Source organism: Aegilops tauschii, chromosome 4 (assembly GCF_002575655.3).
Source record: "Aegilops tauschii subsp. strangulata cultivar AL8/78 chromosome 4, Aet v6.0, whole genome shotgun sequence".
Classification (NCBI taxonomy): domain Eukaryota; kingdom Viridiplantae; phylum Streptophyta; class Magnoliopsida; order Poales; family Poaceae; genus Aegilops; species Aegilops tauschii.
This window is the reverse complement of record NC_053038.3, coordinates 367,537,175-367,558,890: the sequence shown is the minus strand read 5'-3', so window position 1 is coordinate 367,558,890 and position 21,716 is coordinate 367,537,175.

Below are 21,716 nucleotides of genomic sequence, written 5' to 3'. Positions count from 1 at the left end.
ACCTCAAGGGCGATGGAGCCTGTACAGCTGGCTTCCACACCTGGTATAATGCCTCTGAAAGTGGCTTTAGTGGGTTTGATCACCGAATGATCGATGCCCATCTTGCGCACTGTGTCCTGGTAAAGCAGGTTTAGACTGCTGCCTCCGTCCATAAGGACTCGTGTGAGGTGGAACCCGTCAATTATTGAGTCGAGGACTAGTGCGGCTGGATTGCCCTGATTAGCGTTAACCGGACGATCCGTGCGGTTGAAGGTGACCGGCCCTAGTTTATATTGTGGGACGACTAGTTCCGTTAAGTCGGCATCCCTAAGGGTGCGTATCCGGTCCGGGTTGGGAATTTGGGTGTTGTTTACCACGTTCACCGTTTGGATTTGCGGGGGAAATTTCTTTTGCCCTCCTGTGTTCGGTGATCTGGGCTCTTCGTCGCCATCATCGCTTTGAGACCCCCCTTCTCTGTTTTTGGCGCCTGCCCTGCCGGCTTGTTTGAAGACCCAGCATTCTCTGTTGGTATGGGTGGCTGGCGTTCCTGGGGTGCCATGAATTTGGCATTGGCGATCGAGTATGCGGTCCAGACTGGATGGACCCGAATTGTTATTTTTGAGTGGCCCTTTCCGCTGACCGGACTTTGAGCCACTAAACCCGGCATTAACTGTCGTATCTTCGGCGTTTTCACCATATTTGCGGCGCTTGTGTTTGTTGCGTCGTGGTTTGTCGTTGCTATCCCTGGCCTCTAATGTGCCAGGTTTGCTTGTTGTGTTGTTTCTACGAGCCAACCAGCTATCTCCGCCCGCACAAAAGCGGGTCATAAGTGTCGTGAGGGCTGCCATGGATTTTGGCTTCTCTTGGCCGAGATGTCGGGCGAGCCACTCGTCACGGATGTTATGTTTAAAGGCTGCTAGGGCTTCGGCATGCGGACAGTCGACAATTTGGTTCTTTTTAGTTAGGAAACGAGTCCAGAATTTCCTGGCTGACTCTCCGGGCTGTTGTGTTATGTGACTTAAATCGTCAGCATCCGGTGGTCGCACATAAGTGCCCTGGAAATTGTCCAGGAATGCGTCTGCCAGGTTCTCCCAACTTCCGATGGAGTTTGCCGGCAAGCTATTCAGCCAATGCCAAGCCATCCCTTTGAGTTTTAGCGGGAGATACTTGATGGCGTGTAGATCATCCCCGCGGGCCATGTGAATGTGGAGGAAGAAGTCCTCTATCCATACCGCGGGGTCTGTAGTACCATCATATTCAATGTTTACGGGTTTAAACCCTTCTGGGAATTCGTGATCCATTACTTCATCTGTGAAGCATGGGGGGTGTGCGGCACCTCTGTGTCGAGCTATGTCGCGACGCAGCTCATACGAGTCTTGTTTGCTGTATTCAACACGGCCGGATTTGCTTTTAGTATATCCAGCGTGACGATCATCGTCACGCGTTAGGGCACGCCCCCGTGATCCGTAGATCGATCTTGTATGTCCTGCTTTGTTTTCCAATACGTGTCGCAGGTCCTGCGTGTTGCCCCGGGCCTTGGTGTTTTTGTTTGACTGGCGACGGGGTGTGGGCTGGACTTCGGGTTGATATGCCATTCGGTCTCGGCCACGGGGTGGCCAATCAGCCGCATCATACGCTGGTAGTGTAGGGTTTAATGCTTCCTCCTCGAGTTGGGGTAGCAACCTGCGCTTTGGGTAACTCTTGGTTGGGCGCTCAAGTTCATATTCCTCGGCCGCCAGGACCTCAGTCCATCTATCCGCTAGCAGATCTTGATCAGCTCGAAGTTGTTGAAGCGCTCCTGCTCGACGGGATCCTCAGGCACGATAAATTCTTCGTCGCTGAGGCTCACCTTGTCTTCGGAGAGAGGCATGTAACTGCCATCCTCTGATTCTCCGTCTGCTGCCTGTTCCTGAGGGCTAGCTTGTCCATCCTCCCGCTCGAGGTGTGGCTGGAGGGGATTTTCTTCGTCTTCGGCACTATCCGGAGCGTTATTGTCACTTGTGTCGGTATCGCTGCTTTTGCTATGGCGGGACTTAGAGCGGCGCCGCTGACGCCGGTGCTTGGATTGCTTCTTGGAGGGATTATCCTCCGTTGTCTTATCGCCATCGCCTTCTTTGGGGGTGTCCACCATGTATATATCATATGATGAGGTGGCGGTCCAGCGCCCTGTGGGTGGTGGTTCCTGTTCGTCTCCTGCATCGTCGTCCATACCGTCGATGTCTTCGGAGCCGAAATCGAGCATGTCGGTTAAATCGTCGACAGTGGCTACTAAGTGGGTGGTGGGTGGGGAGCGAATTTCTTCGTCGTCCGCATCCCACTCTAGCCGGACATAGTTCGGCCAAGGGTCTCCTGACAAGGAGAGAGACCTTAATGAGTTTAGCACGTCGCCCAATGGTGAGTGCTGAAAGATATCCGCGGAGGAAAACTCCATGATCGGTGCCCAATCAGATTCGATAGGCACGGATGCAGGCGGTTTGGAGCCCGTGACCGGGGATGAATCCAAGTGTCCGGCAACACGGGTCTCATAGGAGGTGAAGTCAGTGTTCGGCTCTATCGCCGCTGCGTGCGCGGCCTCCGTGGCGGGGTCTATCCACCCGTCCTTGGACGGCATGATCTGCTCCGGATTGAGGGCCGGAGTAGCTGCAGGTGCGATCTCCCGAACACTGTCCGACGGCAGAGCTAAGTCCTGCTCGTCGTGACTGTGCAGCGCACCTGACATGGGCTCGAATCCGTCGAAGATCAAGTCTTCGCGGATGTCGGCAGTATAGTTCAAGTTTCCAAACCTGACCTGATGGCCAGGGGCGTAGCTCTCGATCTGCTCCAGATGGCCAAGTGAGTTGGCCCGCGGTACGAAGCCGCCGAATACGAAGATCTGTCCGGGGGGAAAGCCTCGCCCTGGATCGCATCGTTGTCGATGATCGAAGGAGCCATCAAGCCTTTATCGCGACGGCACAGTGGAACTCTCAATGAAAGCACCAATGTCGGTGTCAAAATCGGCGGATGTTGGGTAGGGGGTCCCGAACTGTGCGTCTAAGGCGGATGGTAACAGGAGACGGGGGACACAATGTTTACCCAGGTTTGGGCCCTCTCGATGGAGGTAATACCCTACTTCCTGCTTGATTGATCTTGATGATATGAGTATTACAAGAGTTGATCTACCACGAGATCGTAGAGGCTAAACCCTAGAAGCTAGCCTATGGTTATGATTGTTGTTGTCCTACGGACTAAACCCTCCGGTTTATATAGACACCGGAGGGGGCTAGGGTTACACAGAGTCGGTTACAAGGGAGGAGATCTACAGATCCGAATTGCCAAGCTTGCCTTCCACGCAAAGGAGAGTCCCATCCGGACACGGGACGAAGTCTTCAATCTTGTATCTTCATAGTCCAATAGTCCGGCCACAGTATATAGTCCGGCAGTCCGAGGACCCCCTAATCCAGGACTCCCTCATAGGGGGCCGGCCGGCCCTCATGCTGCACCCCAAGGGGGGGATTCCTACTCCTACTAGGACTAGGTTTCCCCCCTTTCCTAGTCCTAATAGGAGGGGGGAGGAAGGGGAAGAGGAGAGGAAGGAAAGGGGGCCCGGCCCCCTTCCCAATTCGGATTGGGCTTGGGGGGCGCCCCCCACCTCTTGGCCGCCTCCTCTCTCTCCCACTAAAGCCCATGTAGGCCCATTTAGCCCCCAGGGGGTTCCGGTAACCCCCCGGTACTCCGGTATATGCCCGAACTCATTCGAAACCTTTCTGGTGTCCAAACATAACCTTCCAATATATCAATCTTCATGTATCGACCATTTCGAGACTCCACTTCATGTCTGTGATCACATCCGGGACTCCGAACTACCTTCGGTACATCAAAACACGTAAACTCATAATACCGATCGTCATCGAACATTAAGCGTGCGGACCCTATGGGTTCGAGAACTATGTTGACATGATTGATACACATCTCCGGTCAATAACTAATAGCGGAACCTGGATGCTCATATTGGCTCCTACATATTCTACGAAGATCTTTATCGGTCAAACCGCATAACAACATACGTTGTTCCCTTTGTCATCGGTATGTTACTTGCCCGAGATTCGATCGTCGGTATCACCATGCCTAGTTCAATCTCGTTACTGGCAAGTCTCTTTACTCGTTCCGTAATGCATCATCCCGCAACTAACTCAGTAGTCACAATGCTTGCAAGGCTTATAGTGATGTGCATTACCGAGAGGGCCCAGAGATACCTCTCCGACAATCGGAGTGACAAATCCTAATCTTGATCTATGCCAACTCAAAAAACACCATCGGAGACACCTGTAGAGCATCTTTATAATCACCCAGTTATGTTGTGACGTTTGATAGCACACTAAGTGTTCCTCCGGTATTCGGGAGTTGCATAATCTCATAGTCATAGGAACATGTATAAGTCATGAAGAAAGCAATAGCAATAAACTAAACGATCATAGTGCTAAGCTAACGGATGGGTCTTCGCCATCACATCATTCTCCTAATGATGTGATCCCGTTCATCAAATGACAACACATATCTATGGTTAGGAAACTTAACCATCTTTGATTAACGAGCTAGTCAAGTAGAGGCATACTAGGGACACTTTGTTTTGTCTATGTATTCACACATGTATCAAGTTTCCGGTCAATACAATTCTAGCATGAATAATAAACATTTATCATGATATAAGGAAATATAAAATAACAACTTTATTATTGCCTCTAGGGCATATTTCCTTCATTGCTCGCGTATAGCTTCCCCGTTTTATTTATGATATGTTCCTAGAGAAAAGTAAGTTGAAAGTTGATAGTAGCAATGATGCGGATTAGGTACGTGAGCTGAGGATTATCCTCATTGCTGCATAGAAGAATTATGTCCTTGATGCACCGCTAGGTGACAGAACTATTGCAGGAGCAAATGCAGATGTTATGAACGTTTGACAAGCTCGGTATGATGACTACTTGATAGTTTAGTGCACCATGCTTTACGGCTTAGAACCGGGACTTAAAAAATGTTTTGAAACTCCATGGAGCATATGAGATGTTCCAAGAGTTGAAATTGGTATTTCAGACTCATGCCCGAGTCAAGAGGTATGAGACCTCTCACAAGTATTTTTGCCTACAAGATGGAGGAGAATAGCTCAACCGGTGAGCATGTGCTCAGAATGTCTGAGTACTACAATGACTTGAATCAAGTGGGAGTTAATATTCCAGATAAGTTAGTGATTGACAGAGTTCTCTAGTCACTATCACCAAGTTACTAGAACTTCGTGAGGAACTATAATATGCAAGGGATGACGAAAACGATTCCCCAATCTCTTCGCGATGCTGAAATCGGCGAAGGTAGAAATCAAGAAAAGCATCAAGTGTTGATGGTTGACAAGACCGCTAGTTTCAAGTAAAAGGGCAAGGGAAAGAAAGGGAACTTCAAGAAGAATGACAAGCAAGTTGCCACTCCCATGAAGAAGCCCAAAGCTAGACCCAAGCCTGAAACTGAGTGCTTCTACTGCAAAGGAAATGGTCACTGGAAGCGAAACTGCCCCAAATACTTGGCGGATAAGAAGCATGGCAAAGTGAACAAAAGTATATATGATATACATGTTATTGACGTGTACTTTACTAGTATTCATAGAAGCCCCTGGGTATTTGATACTAGTTCAGTTGCTATGATTAGTAACTTGAAACAGGAGTTATAAAATGAACAGAGACTAGTTGAGGGCAAGGTGACGATGTGTGTTGGAAGTGATTCCAAGGTTGATAAGATCACCATCGCACACTCCCTTTACCTTTGGGATTAGTGTTGAACCTAGAATAAATGTTATTTGGTGTTTGCGTTGAGCATAATATGATTGGATCATGTTTATTGCAATGCGGTTATTCATTTAAGTCAAAGAATAATTGTTATTCTGTTTACATGAATAAAACCTTTTGTGGTCATACACCCAAGGTGACTGGTTTATTGAATCTCGATTGTAGTGATACACATATTCATAATATTGAAGCCAAAAGATGCAAGGTTAATAATGATAGTGCAACTTATTTGTGGCACTGTCGTTTAGGTCATATTGGTGTAAAGCGCATGAAGAAACTCCATGCTGGTGGGCTTTTTGAATCACTTGATTATGAATCACTTGATGCTTGCGAACCATGCCTCATGGGCAAGATGACTAAGACTCCGTTCTCCGGAACAATGGAGCGAGCCACTGACTTATTGGAAATAATACATACCGATGTATGCAGTCCGATGAGTTTTGAGGCTCGCGGCGGGTATCGTTATTTTATGACCTTCACAGATGATTTGAGCAGATATGGGTATATCTACTTAATGAAACACAAGTCTCAAACATTTGAAAAGTTCAAAGAATTTCAGAGTGAAGTTGAGAATCATCGTAACAGGAAAATAAAGTTTCTATGATCTGATTGCATAGGCGAATATTCAAGTTATGAGTTTGGCCTTCATTTGAAACAATGTGGAATAGTTTCGCAACTCACGCCACCTGAACACCACAGCGTAATGGTGTGTCCGAACGTCGTAACCGTACTTTATTAGATATGGTGAGATCTATGATGTCTCTTACCGATTTACCACTATCATTTTGGGGTTATGCATTAGAGACAGCTGCATTCACGTTAAATAGGGCACCGTCTAAAAATCCGTTCAGACGACACCATATGAACTGTGGTTTAGCAAGAAACCTAAGCTGTCGTTTCTTAAAGTTTGGGGTTGCGATGCTTATGTGAAAAAGTTTCAGCCTGATAAGCTCAAACCCAAATTGGAGAAGTGCGTCTTCATAGGATACCCAAAAGAAACTGTTGGGTACACCTTCTATCACAGATCTGAAGGCAAGATCTTTGTTTCTAAGAGTGGATCCTTCTAGAGAAGGAGTTTCTCTCGAAAGAAGTGAGTGGGAGGAAAGTAGAACTTGATGAGGTAATTTTACCTTTGATACGTCCATTTTGCATCATGCTTTTATATCGATATTTATTGCATTATGGGCTGTTATTACACATTATGTCACAATACTTATGCCTATTCTCTCTTATTTTACAAGGTTTACATAAATAGGGAGAATGCCGGCAGCTCGAATTCTTGGCTGGAAAAGGAGCAAATATTAGAGACCTATTCTGCGCAACTCCAAAAGTCCTGAAACTCCACGAAAGTCATTTTGGGAATTAATAAAAAATATTGAGCGGAAGAAATACCAGAGGGGGCCCACACCCTGGCCACAAGGGTGGGGGGCGCGCCCCTGCCTTGTGGGCCCCCTGGTGGCCCTCTGGTGCCCATCTTCTGCTATATAAAGTCTTTCGTCCGAGGAAAAATCATAAGCAAGCTTTCGGGACGAGACTCCGCCGCCACGAGGCGAAACCTTGGCGGAACCAATCTAGGGCTCTGGCGGAGCTGTTCTGCACGGGACACTTCCCTTCGGGAGGGGGAAATCATCGCCATCGTCATCACCAACGCTCCTCTCATCGGGAGGGGGCCAATCTCCATCAACATATTCACCAGCACCATCTCCTCTCAAACCCTAGTTCATCTCTTGTATCCAATTCTTGTCTCTAAGTCTGAGATTGGTACCTGTAGGTTGCTAGTAGTGTTGATTACTCCTTGTAGTTGATGCTAGTTGGTTTATTTGGTGGAAGATCATATGTTCAGATCCATTATGCATATTAATACCCCTCTGATTATGAACATGAATATGCTTTGTGAGTAGTTACGTTTGTTCCTGAGGACATGGGAGATGTCTTGCTAGTAGTAGTCATGTGAATTTGGTATTCGTTCGATATTTTGATGAGATGTATGTTGTCTCTCCTCTAGTGGTGTTATGTGAACGTTGACTACATGACACTTCACCATTGTTTGGGCCTAGAGGAAGGCATTGGGAAGTAATAAGTAGATGATGGGTTGCTAGAGTGACAGAAGCTTAAACCCTAGTTTATGCGTTGCTTCGTAAGGGGCTGATTTGGATCCATATGTTTCATGCTATGGTTAGGTTTACCTTAATACTTCTTTTGTAGTTGCGGATGCTTGCAATAGGAGTTAATCGTAAGTGGGATGCTTTTCCAAGTAAGGACAGCACCCAAGCACCGGTCCACCCACATATCAAATTATCAAAGTACCGAACGCGAATCATATGAACGTGATGAAAACTAGCTTGACGATAATTCCCATGTGTCCTCGGGAGCGCTTTTCTCTATATAAGAGTTTTTCCAGGCTTGTCCTTTGCTACAAAAAGGATTGGGCCATCTTGCTGCACTTTATTTACTTTTGTTACTTGTTGCTCGTCACAAATTACCCTATCACAAAACTATCTGTTACCTATAATTTCAGTGCTTGCAGAGAATACCTTGCTGAAAACCGCTTATCATTTCCTTCTGCTCCTCGTTGGGTTCAACACTCTTACTTATCGAAAGGACTACGATAGATCCCCTATACTTGTGGGTCATCAAGACTCTTTTCTGGCGCCGTTGCCGGGGAGTGAAGCGCCTTTGGTAGGTGGAATTTGGTAAGAAAAAATTTATATAGTGGTCTGAAATTTATTGTCACTTGTTACTATGGAAAGTAATCCTTTGAGGGGCTTGTCGGGGTATCTTCACCTCGACTAGTAGAGCAAAGAGTTGCTCCTCAACCTACTGAACTTACTAAAAATGAAAATATCTACTTTGAAATTCCTTCGGGTATGATAGAGAAACTGCTAGCTAATCCTTTTGCAGGAGATGGAACATTGCATCCCGATTTACACCTAATCTATGTGGATGAAGTTTGTGGATTATTTAAGCTTGCAGGTATGCCTGATGATGTTATCAAGAAGAAGGTCTTCCCTTTATCTTTGAAGGGAGATGCATTGACATGGTATAGGCTATGTGATGGTATGGGATCATGGGACTATAAGCGATTGAAATTGGAATTTCATCAGAAGTTTTATCCTATGCATCTTGTTCATCGTGATCGTAATTATATATATAATTTTTGGCCTCGCGAAGGAGAAAGCATCGCTCAAGCTTGGGGGAGGCTTAAGTCAATGTTATATTCATGCCCCAATCATGAGCTCTCAAGAGAAATGATTATTCAAAAATTTTATGCTCGACTTTCTGACAATAATCGCTCCATGCTCGATACTTCTTGTACTGGTTCCTTTATGATGAAGACTATTGAATTCAAATGGGATTTATTGGAAAGAATATTAAACGCAACTCTGAAGATTGGGATCTCGACGAAGGTAAGGAGTCAGGTATAACACCTAAGTTTGATTGTGTTAAATCTTTTATGGATACCGATGTCTTCCGTAAATTTAGCACTAAATATGGACTTGACTCTGAGATAGTAGCTTCTTTTTGTGAATCTTTTGCTGCTCATGTTGATCTTCCTATGGAGAACTGGTTTAAATATAATCCTCCCATAGAAGTAAAAGTAGTTGCACCTATTAAAGTTGAAGAAAAGACTATCACTTACAATGATCCTATTGTTCCTACTGCTTATGTTGAGAAACCACATTTCCCTGTTAGAATAAAGGATCATGCTAAAGCTTCAACTGTGGTTCGTAAAACTAATATTAGAACTTATACACCTCCTGAGCAAGTTAAAGTTGAACCTAATATTTCTATTGTTAAAGATATCTTGGCTGATAATATCGCTGGGCATGTTATTTACTTCTGTGATGAAACTGCTAGAATTGCTAAACCTGGTGCTAAAGATAAACATAGACCTGTGGTAGGCATGCATGTTATTTCTGTTAAAATAGGAGATCATTGTTATCATGGCTTATGTGATATGGGTGCTAGTTCTAGTGCAATACCTATTTCCTTATACAAAGAAATTATGCTTGATATTGCACCCGCTGAGTTAGAAGATATTGATGTCACCATTAAGCTTGCTAATAGAGATACTATTTCACCAATTGGGATTGTTAGAGATGTTGAGGTCTTGTGTGGGAAAGCTAAATATCCTACTGATTTTCTTGTCCTTGGTTCCCCACAAGATAGCTTTTGTCCCATTATATTTGGTAGACCCTTCTTGAACACTGTTAATGCTAAGATAGACTGCAAAAAGGATGTTGTTACTATTGGTTTGGGTGATATGTCTCATGAGTTTAATTTTTCTAAATTTCGTAGACAACACCGTGAAGAGGAATTTCCTAGTAAGGATGAAATTATTGGTCTTGCTTCTATTGCCATGCCTCCTAGTGATCCTTTAGAACAATATTTGCTAGACCATGAAAATGATATGTTTATGCATGAAAGAAGGGAAATAGATGAAGTATTCTTTAAACAGGGACCTATTCTGAAACACAACGTGCCTGTTGAAATCCTAGGGGATCCTCCTCCACCCAAGGGTGATCCCGTGTTTGAGCTTAAACCTTTGCCTGATACTCTTAAATATGCTTATCTGGATGAAAAGAAGATATCTTGTTATTATTAGTGCTAACCTTTCAGAGCATGAAGAAGAGAAATTATTGAAAACTCTGAAGAAGCACCGTGCTGCTATTGGATATACTCTTGATGATCTTAAGGGCATTAGTCCCACTCTATGTCAACACAAAATAAATTTGGAGAAAGAAGCCAAACGAGTTATTGATCATCAACGACGGCTGAATCCTAAGATGAAAGAAGTGGTAAGAAAGGAAATACTAAAGCTCCTTGAGGCAGGTATAATTTATCCCGTTGCTGATAGTCAGTGGGTAAGTCCTGTCCATTGTGTCCCTAAGAAGGGAGGTATTACTATCGTTCCTAATGATAAAGATGAATTGATTCCGTAAAGAATTATTACAGGTTATAGGATGGTAATTGATTTCCGCAAATTAAATAAAGCTACTAAAAAAGATCATTACCCCTTGCCATTTATTGATCAAATGATAGAAAGATTATCCAAACATACACATTTTTGCTTTCTAGATGGTTATTCTGGTTTCTCTCAAATACCTGCGTCAGCTGATGATCAAGCAAAGACCACTTTTACTTGCCCTTTCAGTACTTTTGCTTATAGACGTATGCCTTTTGGTTTATGTAATGCACCTGCTACCTTTCAAAGATACATGATGGCTATATTCTCTTATTTTTGTGAAAAGATTTGTGAGGTTTTCATGGACGATTTCTCCGTTTATGGATCCCCTTTTGATGATTGGTTGAGCAACCTTGATCGAGTTTTGTAGAGATGTGAAGACACTAACCTTGTCTTGAATTGGGAAAAGTGCCACTTTATGGTTAATGAAGGCATTGTCTTGGGGCATAAAATTTCTGAAAGAGGCATTGAAGTTGATAAAGCTAAAGTTGATGCTATCGAAAAGATGCCATGTCCCAAGGACATCAAAGGTATAAGAAGTTTCCTTGGTCATGCCAGTTTTTATAGGAGGTTCATTAAGGACTTCTCAAAAATTTCTCGGCCTCTGACTAATCTATTACAAAAGGATATACCATTTGTCTTTGATGATGATTGTGTAGAAGCATTTGAAATACTTAAGAAAGCATTGATCTCTACACCTATTGTTCAGCCACCTGACTGGAATTTACCCTTCGAAATTATGTGAGATGCCAGTGATTATGTTGTAGGTGTTGTTCTAGGACAAAGAGTTGATAAGAAATTCAATGTTATTCAATATGCTAGTAAAACTCTAGACAGTGCTCAGAGAAATTATGCTACTACTGAAAAAGAATTCTTAGCAGTTGTATTTGCTTGTGATAAGTTCAGACCTTATATTGTTGATTCTAAAGTAACTATTCACACTGATCATGCTGCTATTAAATATCTTATGGAAAAGAAAGATGCTAAACCTAGACTTATTAGATGGGCTCTCTTGTTACAAGAATTTGATTTGCATATTATTGATAGAAAGGGAGATGAGAACCCCGTTGCAGACAACTTGTCTAGGTTAGAAAATGTTCTTGATGACCCACTACCTATTGATGATAGCTTTCCTGATGGACAACTGAATGTCATAAATGCTTCTGGTACTGCTCCATGGTATGCTGATTATGCTAATTACATTGTTGCTAAATTTATACCACCTAGTTTCACATACCAGCAAAAGAAAAAGTTTTTCTATGATTTGAGACATTACTTTTGGGATGACCCACATCTTTATAAAGAAGGAGTAGATGGTGTTATTAGACGTTGTGTACCTGAGCATGAACAGGAACATATCCTACGCAAGTGTCACTCCGAAGCTTATGGAGGGCACCACGCTGGAGATAGAACTGCACATAAGGTCTTGCAATCCGGTTTTTATTGGCCTACTCTCTTCAAGGATGCTCGTAAGTTTGTCCTATCTTGTGATGAATGTCAAAGAATTGGTAACATTAGTAGACGTCAAGAAATGCCTATGAATTATTCACTTGTTATTGAACCATTTGATATTTGGGGCTTTGATTATATGGGACCGTTTCCTGCCTCTAATGGATATACACATATTTTAGTTGTTGTTGATTACGTTACTAAGTGGGTAGAAGCTATTCCAACTAGTAGTGCTGATCATAACACCTCTATTAAGATGCTTAAAGAAGTTATTTTTACGAGGTTTGGAGTCCCTAGATATTTAATGACTGGTGGTGGTTCACATTTTATTCATGGTGCCTTCCGTAAAATGCTTGCTAAGTATGATGTTAATCATAGGATTGCATCTCCTTATCACCCACAGTCTAGTGGTCAAGTAGAATTGAGTAACAGAGAGCTCAAATTAATTTTGCAAAAGACTGTAAATAGATCTAGAAAGAATTGGTCCAAGAAACTTGATGATGCATTATGGTCCTATAGAACTGCATAGAAAAATCCTATGGGTATGTCTCCGTATAAAATGGTTTATGGAAAAGCATGTCACTTACCTCTCGAACTAGAACATAAGGCATATTGGGCCATTAAAGAGCTCAACTATGATTTCAAACTTGCCGGTGATAAGAGGTTATTTGACATAAGCTCACTTGATGAATGGAGAACCCAAGCCTATGAGAATGCCAAACTGTTTAAAGAAAAAGTTAAATGATGGCATGACAAAAGGATACAAAAGCGTGAGTTTAATGTAGGTGATTATGTATTGCTATACAACTCTCGCTTAAGATTTTTTGCAGGAAAACTTCTCTCTAAATGGGAAGGTCCTTACGTTATCGAGGAGGTCTATCGTTCCGGTGCCATAAAAATCAACAACTTTGAAGGCACAAATCCGAAGGTGGTGAATGGTCAAAGAATCAAACATTATATCTCAGGTAATCCTATAAATGTTGAAACTAATATTACTGAAACCGTAACCCCGGAGGAATACATAAGAGACACTTTCCAGAATGTTTCAGGCTCCGAAAGGGAATAGGTATGTGGTACGGTAAGTAAACCGACTCCAAAACAGTTCTAATGGCAATTTTTCTCCGTTTTGGAATATTTAGAAAAATAGGAAAATAAGAAGTAGTCCGGGAAGGACACGAGGCTTCCACGAGGGTGGGAGGCGCGCCCTACCCCCTGGGCGCGCCCCTGCCTCGTGGGCACCTCGTGCGCTCTCCGGACTCCGTTTTCTTGCACGATACGTATTTTGGTCGGTAAAAATTCATTATATAATCTCCCGAAGGTTTTGACCACCGTATCATGCAATTATCCTCTGTTCTTGTTTCGAGCTGTTTTCTGTCAGGGTTGTCAAGGCCAGGCATCATGTCGTCCCCCTCCTCCAACAATGGTGACAACGATGCTTGGCTAATGAAGATAGAGCTGAAGAGGGAAGAACCCATGGAGATCAACAAGGATGAAGGGATCAAGAAGGCCACGGAGGACCAAGTTCCGGCAACAGAAGACATCCTTCAACTTGATCACAATCTTCTTACCCCAACTGAGATCGAAGCTTTCAAGATGATTGAGTTAGCTCGTATACAAAACAAGTATCTCACACGTGAAAATATTTTGTTGAAGGAGCATATCGCCGCACTCAAGGGCATTATCCGCAAGTTGGAGGATCTCTTACGCTCGATGTGCGACTACCCAACAACTCCACCATCTTCTTCACCAGCAAAGGAGATATAATCATATGGGTATGGGCACTCCCCTTGGCAACTGCCAAGCTTGGGGGAGGTGCCCCGGTATCGTATCACCACCACACTCCTATCTTTAACTTTTTCTTAGTTCGATCCTTTTAGTAATATCTTGATCTAGTAGAATAAAATTATGGTATGATCTAGTTTTGAGTTTTGCTTTATGATCCCTCTATGTAATCGAGTCCGTGAGCTATATAATAAAGATTAGTGTTGAGTCAAGGGCTTGATTATCTTGCTATGATCTTACGGGATAAAAGAAAGAAAGAATAAAAAGAAATAAAGGGATCATATTGATCTTATGGAGAGTAATGACTTCACATAGAAAGAGTATGATGATTAAAAGTTGTTGAGAGTTGACAAACATAGTTTTGGTCATCGTTGCAATTAATAGGAAGTAATAAAGAAAGAGAGGTTTCACATATAAATGTACTATCTTGGACATCTTTTATGATTGTGAGCACTCATTAAAATATGACATGCTAAAGAGTTGATGTTGGACAGGGAAGACAACGTAATGGGTTATGTTTTCTTATATCTGAGATAAAGTATATTGTCATGGATCATCCAACATGTTGAGCTTGCCTTTCTCCCTCATGCTAGCCAAATTCCTTGCACCAAGTAGAGATACTACTTGTGCTTCCAAATATCCTCAAACCCAGTTTTGCCATGAGAGTCCACCATATCTACCTATGGATTGAGTAAGATCCTTCAAGTAAGTTGTCATCGGTGCAAGCAATAAAAATTGCTCTCTAAATATGAATGATTAATTAGTGTGGAGGAAATAAGCTTTATACGATCTTGTGATGTGGAAGAAATAAAAGCGACGGACTGCATAATAAAGGTCCATATCACAAGTGGCAATATAAAGTGACGTTCTTTCGCATTAAGATTTTGTGCATCCAACCCTGAAAGCGCATGACAACCTCTGCTTCCCTCTGCGAAGGGCCTATCTTTTACTTTTATCTTCTACCTTATGCAAGAGTCATGGTGATCTTCACCTTTCCTTTTTACATTTTATCCTTTGGCAAGCACATTGTGTTGGAAAGATCCTGATATATATATATATCTAATTGGATGTAAGTTAGCATGAACTATTATTGTTGACATTACCCTTGAGGTAAAAGGTTGGGAGGCGAAACTATAAGCCCCTATCTTGCTCTGTGTCCGATTAAAACTCTGTAACCACAAGTATTGCGCGAGTGTTAGCAATTGTGAAAGACTAAATGATAGTTGAGTATGTGGACTTGCTGAAAAGCTCTTATATTGACTCTTTTCGATGTTATGATAAATTGCAATTGCTTCAATGACTGAGATTATAGTTTGTTAGTTCTCAATCAAGTTTCTGATTCATACTTGACATTGTGAATAGATTATTACTTGAGCATAATAAATCATATGACAATATCCATATATGTTGCTGTTATAAGAATGATCATGATCCCCTCATGTCCGTATTTTATTTTATCGACACCTCTACCTCTAAACATGTGGACATATTTAGCGTTATCGGCTTCCGCTTGAGGACAAGGGAGGTCTAAGCTTGGGGGAGTTGATACGTCCATTTTGCATCATGCTTTTATATCGATATTTATTGCATTATGGGCTGTTATTACACATTATGTCACAATACTTATGCCTATTCTCTCTTATTTTACAAGATTTGCATAAAGAGGTAGAATGCCGGCAGCTGGAATTCTGGGCTGGAAAAGGAGCAAATATTAGAGACCTATTCTGCGCAACTCCAAAAGTCCTGAAACTCCACGAAAGTCATTTTGGGAATTAATAAAAAATATTGAGCGGAAGAAATACCAGAGGGGGCCCACACCCTGGCCACGAGGGTGGGGGCGCGCCCTCTGCCTCATGGGCCCCCTGGTGGCCCTCCGGTGCCCATCTTCTGCTATATGAAGTCTTTCGTCCGAGGAAAAATCATAAGCAAGCTTTCGGGACGAGACTCCGCCGCCACGAGGCGGAACCAATCTAGGGCTCTGGCGGAGCTGTTCTGCCAGGGACACTTCCCTCCGAGAGGGGGAAATCATCGCCATCGTCATCACCAACGCTCCTCTCATAGGGAGGGGGCCAATCTCCATCAACATCTTCACCAGCACCATCTCCTCTCAAACCCTAGTTCATCTCTTGTATCCAATTCTTGTCTCTAAGTCTGAGATTGGTACCTGTAGGTTGCTAGTAGTGTTGATTACTCCTTGTAGTTGATGCTAGTTGGTTTATTTGGTGGAAGATCATATGTTCAGATCCATTATGCATATTAATACCCCTCTGATTATGAACATGAATATGCTTTGTGAGTAGTTACGTTTGTTCCTGAGGACATGGGAGAAGTCTTGCTATTAGTAGTCATGTGAATTTGGTATTCGTTCGATATTTTGATGAGATGTATGTTGTTTCTCCTCTAGTGGTGTTATGTGAATGTCGACTACATGACACTTCACCATTGTTTGGGCCTAGAGGAAGGCATTGGGAAGTAATAAGTAGATGATGGGTTGCTAGAGTGATAGAAGCTTAAACCCTAGTTTATGCGTTGCTTCGTAAGGGGCTGATTTGGATCCATATGTTTCATGCTATGGTTAGGTTTACCTTAATACTTCTTTTGTAGTTGCGGATGCTTGCAATAGGAGTTAATCATAAGTGGGATGCTTGTCCAAGTAAGGACAGCACCCAAGCACCGGTCCACCCACATATCAAATTATCAAAGTACCGAACACGAATCATATGAATGTGATGAAAACTAGCTTGAGGATAATTCCCATGTGTCCTCGGGAGCGCTTTTCTCTATATAAGAGTTTGTCCAGGCTTGTCCTTTGCTACAAAAAGGATTGGGCCGTCTTGCTGCACTTTATTTACTTTTGTTACTTGTTGCTCGTTACAAATTACCCTATCACAAAACTATCTGTTACCTATAATTTCAGTGCTTGCAGAGAATACCTTGCTGAAAACCGCTTATCATTTCCCTCTGCTCCTCGTTGGGTTCGACACTCTTACTTATCGAAAGGACTACGATAGATCCCCCATACTTGTGGGTCATCAACCTTCTCTCGAATTGGAAAGTAGCTCATCACTGAAATCAGTTCCAGTGATGCCTACACCAATTAGTGAGGAAGTTAATGATGATGATCATGAAAGTTCAGATCAAGTCACTACCGAACCTCGTAGGTCAACCAGAGTACGATCCGCACCAGAGTGGTACGGTAATCCTATTCTGGAAGTCATGTTGCTAGACCATGATGAACCTACAAACTATGAGGAAGCGATGATGAGCCCAGATTCCAACAGATAGCTTGAGGCCATGAAATCTGAGATAGAATCCATGTATGAGAACAAAGTGTGGACTTTGGTGGACTTGCCCGGTGATCGGCAAGCCATTGAGAATAAATGGATCTTCAAGAGGAAGACGGACGCTGATAGTAGTGTTACTATATACAAAGCTCGGCTTGTCGAAAAGGGTTTTTGAAAAATTCAAGATGTTGACTACAATGAGATTTTCTCACTTGTATTGATGCTTAAAGTCTGTACGAATTATGTTAGCAATTTCCACATTTTATGAAATCTGACAAATGGACATCAAAACTGCATTCCTTAAAGGATTTATTAAATAAGAGTTGTATATGATACAACCAGAAGGTTTTGTCAATCCTCGGTGCTAACAAAATGTGCAAGCTCTAGCGATCCATCTATGGACTGGTGCAAGCATCTCGGAGTTGGAATATATGCTTTGATAAGTTGATCAAAGCATATAGTTTTATACATACTTGCGGTGAAGCCTGTATTTACAAGAAAGTGAGTGGGAGCACTACAACCTTTCTGATAAGTATATGTGAATGACATATTTTTGATCGAAAATGATGTAGAATTTTCTGGAAAGCATAAAGGAGTGTTTGAAAGGAGTTTTTCAAAGAAAGACCTCGGTGAAGCTGCTTACATATTGGGCATCAAAATCTATAGAGATAGATCAAGACGCTTGATAAGATTTTTCAATGAGTACATACCTTGACAAGATTTTTGAAGTAGTTCAAAATGGAACAGTCAAAGAAGGAGTTCTTGCCTGTATTGCAAGGTGTACAGTTGAGTAAGACTCAAAACACGACCACGGTAGAAAATAGAAAGAGAATGAAAGTCATTCCCTATGCCTCAGCCATAGGTTCTATAAAGTATGATATGCTGTGTACCAACCCTATTGTGTACCTTGCCATGAGTTTGGCAAGGGGGTACGATATTGATCCAGGAGTGGATCATTTGACAACGGTCAAAATTATCCTTAGAAGACTAAAGAGATATTTCTCGGTTATGGAGGTGATAAAGAGTTCGTCGTAAAGAGTTACGCTGATGCAAGCTTTTACAAAGATCCGGATGATTCTGAGTCTCAATCTGGATACATATTGAAAGTGGGAGCAATTAGCTAGAGTAGCTCCATGCAGAGCATTGTAGACATAGAAAATTTGCAAAATACATACGACTTTGAATGTGACAGACCCATTGACTAAGCTTCTCTCACAAGCAAAACATGATCACACCTTAGTACTCTTTGGGTGTTAATCACATAGCGATGTGAACTAGATTATTGACTTTAGTAAAACCCTTTGGGTATTAGTCACATGGCGATGTGAACTAATCACATGGTGATGTGAACTATTGGTGTTAAATCACATGGCGATGTGAACTAGATTATTGACTCTAGTGCAAGTGGGAGACTGAAGGAAATATGCCCTAGAGGCAATAAAAAAGTTGTTATTTATATTTCCTTATATCATGATAAATGTTTATTATTCATGCTAGAATCGTATTAACCGGAAGATTAGTACATGTGTGAATACATAGACAAAACAGAGTGTCCGTAGTATGCCTCTACTTGACTAGCTCGTTAATCAAAGATGGTTATGTTTCCTGACCATAGACATGTGTTGTCATTTTGATGAACGGGATCACATCATTAGAGAATGATGTGATGGACAAGACCCATCCGTTAGCTTAGCATAATGATCGTTTAGTTTTATTGCTATTGCTTTCATCATGACTTATACATGTTCCTTTGACTATGAGATTATGCAACTCCCGAATACCGGAGGAACACCTTGTGTGCTATCAAACGTCACAACGTAACTGGGTGATTATAAAGATGCTCTACAGATGTCTTCGAAGGTGTTTGTTGGGTTGGCATAGATCGAGATTAGGATTTGTCACTTCGTGTATCGGAGAGGTATCTCTGGGCCCTCTTGGTAATGCATATTGCAAGCAATGTGACTAATGAGTTAATCACGGGATGATGCATTACGGAGCGAGTAAAGAGACTTGCCGGTAACAAGATTGAACTAGGTATGATGATACCGACGATCGAATCTCGGGCAAGTAACATACCGATGACAAAGGGAACAACGTATGTTGTTATGCGGTTTGACCGATAAAGATCTTCGTAGAATATGTAGGAGCCAATATGAGCATCCAGGTTCCGCTATTGGTTATTGACCGGAGATGTGTCTCGGTCATGTCTACATAGTTCTCGAACTCGTAGGGTCCGCATGCTTAACGTTCGATGACGATTTGTATTATGAGTTATGTGATTTGATGACCGAAGTTTGTTCGGAGTCCCGGATGAGATCACGGACATGACGAGGAGTCTCGAAATGGTCGAGAGGTAAAGATTCATATATAGGACGATGGTATTTGGCACCAGAAGTGTTTCGGGTGATACCGGGTCACCGGAAGGGGTTCCGGGCAACCCCCGGCAAAGATATGGGCTTAATGGGCCAAGTAAGGGAACACACCAGCCCACAAGGGGCTGGTGCGCCCCCTATAGGGCCAGCCACGTGGGGAGAAAGGGAAAGGAGAGGAGGAAAAGGATAGTATGAAGTAGGACTCCTACTTCCTTCCCCTCCCCCCTCCTTCCTTTCCCCCTTGTCCAAATATGGTAGGGGGGCGAATTGGACTAAGGGCCCAAGTAGCATTCCTCCTACTTGGGTGCGCCCTAGGCTGCCTCCCTCCCTCTCCCTCCTTTATATACGTGGGGAGGGCACCCCTATAACACACATCAGTTGTTCCTAGCCGTGTGCAGTGCCCCCCTCCATAGTTAACACCTCGGTCATATCGTCGTAGTGCTTAGGCGAAGCCCTGCGCCGGTAACTTCATCATCACCGTCGCCACGCCGTCGTGCTGGCGGAACTCTCCCTTGTCCTCAACTGGATCAAGAGCTCGAGGGACGTCATCACGCTGAACGTGTGCTGAACACGGAGGTGCCGTACGTTCGGTACTTGGATCGGTTGGATCGCGAAGACGTTCGACTACATCAACCGCGTTACTAAACGCTTCCGCTTTCGGTCTACAAGGGCACGTGGACACACTCTCCCCGCTCGTTGCTATGCTTCTCCTAGATAGATCTTGCGTGATCGTAGGATTTTTTTGAAATACTACGTTCCCCAGCATAAACATTTATCATGATATAAGGAAATATAAAATAACAACTTTATTATTGCCTCTAGGGCATATTTCCTTCATAAAGAGGGGCAAGCCGCCAACCAGTGCTAGAAGAGACTGTCGGGAGTGATTGATATGGTGTGGAGAGGGTAGGGGAGGATGGAATGACCCGATCGGGAAGGGAGAGGATCCAGAGACGAGGAACGGGATGGGAATAGGGGGCAGAGTAGGCGGGGAGGCAAACATGAGAGAAGAGCATATGTGAGGTGGGCGAATGTGGAGATCAGCCGCTGCCGTTGGGATAAGAGGAATCGGCAACCAACAACCCAAATAGGGAAGGAAGGCCCTTCAGAAAATATAGGGAAGGAAGGCCACTCTAGGAGAGTACAGAAGCAAAGATATGGGGGAGGGATCGGAAGGGAGAGAGTGGGAGAAGGAGAACTGGGGAAGAGATCAGGAAGAGGGGAATTAGGGAGGAGATCATTGGAGGGGAGATCCGGAGGAGGAAGACAGCATGATGTCAGTCATTGGCATATTGCCAATCGACAAGGGTAGTTGTTGGAGGTATTTACCAAGGTCCAAAACCCCAATAAAACGGTTATGCCCTACAATAAAGTTGTTTTTTTCATGGTAATACGTGTCTCACTATATCATGGATCATAGTATAAGTCATGTATACACCGACCTAGTAAAACCGAAAAGACAACAGAACACTAGCATTTGCACAAAAGAATACCAGCCAAGAAGTAAAATTACAACCAAGACCAAAGAATCCCCTGAGCTTGACACCAACGCCGTCATCTGCCTCTGGCACCACCACAACAACAACCAAAGGAAAAATGACGAATCACCTTGGCACCAAGCTCGATATGGCTCCATCGCTGATATGCATATTTGCGGACATTCAAGGTGGCTCACCAAAGGCAAAACCATTACCGTTGAACGATTCAGACCGGGGCAACACCCCGGACACGCCATCAAACTCCAGATCTGACACCCTCACACGACTAAGACTTCGGAGGAGAAAACCATACCTGTCATCCACGAACCATGAACCCATCACATGGTCCACCATCTTTCAAATGTCGCCGATGCAGACCACAATCTGCATCGGCTCCTGAACTAACTCCCAAGCTTCGCGCCGACGTTGGAGCAATTGTCGTCGCAACGGCAGAGCCCGATGACAGAGGTCCACCACGAGGATCCCAGTCGCCACCACACCATCCTTCCGAAGAAACTTTATTCAGTGCCGCCACCGAAGCCAAGCCGATTAACGAAAAACCTAAACTACGATAGTAAAAGACGATCCACTAGCGTGGA